The 5,000-nt window shown below is 37.6% G+C and overlaps 1 protein-coding gene across 6 annotated transcripts in view; it reads left to right on the plus strand.

The window, feature by feature from the left end:
- The window catches only part of LOC106870014 (uncharacterized), a 449,496-nt gene that overhangs the window by 258,787 nt on the left and 185,709 nt on the right, over window positions 1-5,000 (plus strand). The gene's annotated exons all lie outside the window — the stretch shown is intronic.

A 5,000-nucleotide genomic window follows, 5' to 3' on the forward strand; every position in this document is an offset into this window, starting at 1 on the left:
TACACATACACATACATACACACACACATACACACATATCTAGTTAGCTAAAATGTTCGTTCGGTTTTTTTAAAGAGAAAACAAGACAAGTTTTAAATATAAAGCGATTTATTCATTCAATGATACAATTGTCGTTTAGTGTCAGCATTTTCTACCATCTTTTGGGAAGATCTATTATTCCGTGTCTAAAGAATGTCCTGTCTTTACTGGCGAGGAACTCTTCCAGGTGGATTTTCACAGTCTCTTCGGAGTTGAGGATTTGTCCATTCAACGAATTGGGAAGAGGTGAAAACTTTTAAGCCTAAGGTCGGGCGACTATGGAGGCTGATGCAAAACTTCCCGGCTAACCTTGAAATGACAAGACGGTCGAAGCTGGAATGTCCGTTGACCTGAAACTGACTTCACTTACAATAACATTAAAATTACTAATTCTACTTCCGGCTCCCTTTATTACGCAACTCCTCCGCTTTTGCCCTATTAACATTTCATGTGTTAATTAGTAGATAATTAATAAAACCGTTGACACTTTTGATGAAGTGATGTTATTTACTTCCAGTTTTAGTTGATACAATGTCACGACAGACATTATAGTTACACTCGCACATACACACCTACATACATACATCTGCGCATATGTTTCACAGCAAATATGTTGCGCATACACCACACGCATACATATACGCATGTGTACATATGTATATGTGTGTGAGTGCGTATGTGTGTGTGTACATGTATATTTAGTGTTTGACTCATCTGCACTTCACATAAATTTATGCTGCCCCCCCTCTCTCATCAGATTGTTTGTAGATTTGACAAGATAAAACTCTTCTACGCCCACGAAAGTATTGCAGGGTCGAGTCAAATTGTTATTAAATACATCTAAATGTGTTGAGTGCTACTTTCATTTGTTCACTCGTTAGTTTATAAAGTTGTGTGAATGTATATCAGTTTGTATGTACATATGTATATATATGTGTATATATGTATATCCATATCGATACACATACACACACACACATAAAACCATACATACACATATGTATACATGCATATGTATATGCATACAGATATGTGTGAGTATATATATGTATATGTATATCTATATCGATATCTCTATATCTATATCTATACATATATATACACACACACATACTTGAACACACACACACACATATGAATATATGTATATGTTGGAATGAGCAGATAAGTCAACGTGCGTTTTAATGTCTAACTTTTCGCTGATGATATTTTGGTCATAACTTATAAATGCAGATTTAATGTATAAATTTGAAATTTATTCAATGAGCACAAATGTAAACAGCTGTAGGAAGAAATGATTATGAATTTATTAATAAATAAGTATGAACCACTAACTCTCTATCCATGTATATATATATATAAAGTAACAAACTAAGGACAAGAATTCCTTCAAAGAGGTGGGTAAAACATCTAATTCACACCGAAACAAATTGTTGGAAATCACTTATAGGAACCAAAGGTATGTTTTTGCTAACGTTTGCAATGATAAGCGCGTTCTTTAAACGTGTTTACAAGAGGATTTTCTGAGAACAGGATGAAATACAGTTCATCGTTACAGAGCGAACAAAAAGATTTACCTTTATCATAAGGAAAGGATCTGGATAGAATATTCCATTCCAAATCAAATTGCTTATTATGTTCCTTTAGAGATCAAATTAATTTACTAAGCCCAGTAATATTACGTTTATTGATATGTCTACATTTAGACATATTAATAAATGTTTCACCAAAACCTGGAATTTCTACCTTTATAAGTAGGCTGTTACATCCTTGGTACTTATGTGAATTTTTGCTACCCTGGTAAATATTTTTTTTTCTTGTAAACATTGAAAACACACACACACACACACACACACACATGGATACATACGTAAGGGACGCACCAATATTTCTTTTCCCTAACGCGGCGAGCTGGCAGAAACCTTATCTGGCGAAATGCTCAGCGGTATTTGGTCTACCTTTACGTTCTGAGTTCAAATTCCACCGATGTCGACTTTGCCTTTCATCCTTTCGGGATCAATAAATTAAGTACCAGTTGCGTACTGGGGTCGATCTAATCAACTGGCCCCCTCCCCCAAAATTTCGGGCCTTGTGCCTTGAGTAAAACAGAATATTTCTTCTCCCTGGATGTTACGTACTTTAGTTTTGTGCTCCATCCTAAACTCTTCAGAAACTGAAGTTAAGTTTAGTAATGGCACCGTGGAGCCACAAAGTCACTGCGACTATTCATGAGATTAACAATAAAAGTTTAATTCCGGGAACCAAATAGATAAGAGGAGTCTACAGTATAACAATGAAGATTTCTTTGAGGAACTGAATTCTTGAAGTTAAGAAATCAATAATTCCTTGCTCACAGTCGCCCCTCCCCCATCAACTATTTAACCTGTCTCTCCCCTTCTTCTTATTCCTACGCCTCTCTACCATAGCTCGTCTCTAGCAGCAACTGTACCAATAACACACTCTCACCACCACCACCACCACCACCACCATCATCCAAAGTACTAACAAACAAACAATACGAGATGAACTACATTGAAAGCTGTTTTGTTTGAATGGCTCCGAATATTCTGGAAAGAGAATTTTTTTTTCTTTATTTCGTTTAGATATGTTTGTTTATTTATCTTTGGGTGGGTGGGGTGGGGTGGGGTGGGGGAGCTAACAACAACGACAACAACAACAGCAACAACAACCAGTATGACAACGATAAACAAATTACACCAGCAACAACCATAATCGCTCTCGCTAATCCTCCTCCTCCTCTTGCCCCCTCCTTTGATACGTTATCCTCCCTCATCCTAAGTCCTTTGTTTTTTTTTAACCTCTGCCTCCTACTTTTCTTCCCTGTCTCACCCTCTCTTTCTTTCCTTCCTTCTTTCCTTCCTTCCATTCTTACTTTTTACCCCCCCCCCCCCATCCCTCCTCATTTTAATCCATAGTCTTCATTAACTCCGCTTTCCAGTCTCTCTCCTCTCACTTCCCCCCACCTCGTTTAGCATTACTCTTACCTCCTCCTCCCTCCTCCCTAACCTCTCCTTCCCTTCTACCATTACTATGCCCCCTCTCCCTCTCCCTCTTTCCCCTTTCCTACCTGACTATATTATATATACATGTGTGTATGTGTGTGTACAAGTGCGTATACAAACACACACACATAGATATGGATATACTCACACACACATAAAAACACATGTATATCTATGTATATATATATATATATCTATGTATATATATATATATATATATAAATATATATATATATATATAGCTCACCCATAATAAACGTCGTGGCACCCGTTACCCTTCATCCACCCGCCAGCTTTCTGTACTTTTGTACTTTACATCTTGTTCCTCTCCCCCCTCTCCCTCTCTCCCTATCAAACTCTACTTTGGTTCTTCGACTTCTATGTCATTATCTACATGCTGTCTCCATACATGCATATGTTTGTGTGTTTGTGTGTGTGTGTGTGTGTGTTTGTGTGTGTTTGTGTGTATGTGTGTGTGTGTGTGTGTGTGTGTGTATTATTGCAATTATTTATCTATTAATCTATCTACTTTTCTACATGTATGTATGTATTTGTGTAAATACGTGCCTGTTGATCTATCTATCTATCTATCTATCTATCTATCTATCTATCTATCTACCTATCTATCTATCTATCTATCTATCTATCTTTCTCATTCCTCTTCTCTCCTTCTCTTTCAATTCGCCTCTTTCCCCCCTCTCATACCCTATCCTCGTCTGTCATCATTGCCCTCGTCACCTCTATCCTCCTCCTCTTACTGCACCATTTCAACCTTCCCTCCCCCACTCACCCATCATGATATCATTATGCAAATTTTTTTGCCCCCCTGACTTCTTTTGTTTTTTGCAAACGTCTCCGTTAATTCCGTTCAATCCTTTAATACCGCCACTCCATCTGCAACCACCACAATGCACCACCACCACCACCACCACCACCGCTGCTGCTGCCGCCGCCGCCGCCCTACACATTCCAACCACCACCACCACCACCACCACCACTACCGCCGCCGCTACTTCTTCAAGTCTTCAATCACCGACGCCATCACCCCCGCCCCAACATCCTTACACGGTTTCTGTTTAAAAACACTTTTATTGAATTGTAAATTCTTTCAGATTCAAACTCACTCTTTTCAACTTTCGTTTCTCTTTTCACACACACACACACATGTACGTACGCACACACACACGCATACAAACATATATGTGTGTTTGTGTATATCCCCGCGTGTGTCTTTATGCATATATATATATATATTTGTATATGTGTGTGCGTGCGTGTCTGTTTGTGTGAATATATGTATACATACATATGTGTGTGCGTGTGTTTTAGTATGTGTCAAAATGTGTAGACGTCTCACTGCATATTTCAACAAATTCTTGATTCCCTGGTTCTACTAGCCAAGATCCATCTTAGGAAAATCATTTCTTCTTCTTCTTCTTCTTCTTCTTCTTCTTCTTCTTCTTCTTCTTCTTCTTCTTCTTCTTCAATATTTCAACAATGGTAGAACTTTCTGATGTCATTCTCTGTTAAGCTTTTTGCAAAAGGACTTGCGACATGTATTATGTATGTATGCAATTAAAACGAAAATCTATTCGCAAAATTAAGTAAAGTTTATTCTTAAGTTAGAGGAAGTAAAATGTAATCTTTGCACAATTGAGAATTCTCCAAAACCTACACGGCTATGAGGTTTATTTGAACAACAAACCAGTGAAGTGCAGGCACATTCAGAAGCATCTATTATGTTATCGGCATATATTTTTCTCTTCTCATCTCTTTCTTGCTTTCTTTTCTTTTATCACTTTTTTGCATCCCTTGATAGCATGTTTACTCACTTTTCTCCAATTTTTTATATATTGATTCGAATACGAAAAAACTTACCAAAGTAGCGGTTATAGACAAGAACAGAGTTCAAAATATTCGTTTTTCGAGTATTGACCA

Source organism: Octopus bimaculoides, chromosome 4 (assembly GCF_046866305.1).
Source record: "Octopus bimaculoides isolate indiv1 chromosome 4, ASM4686630v1, whole genome shotgun sequence".
NCBI lineage: Eukaryota > Metazoa > Mollusca > Cephalopoda > Octopoda > Octopodidae > Octopus > Octopus bimaculoides.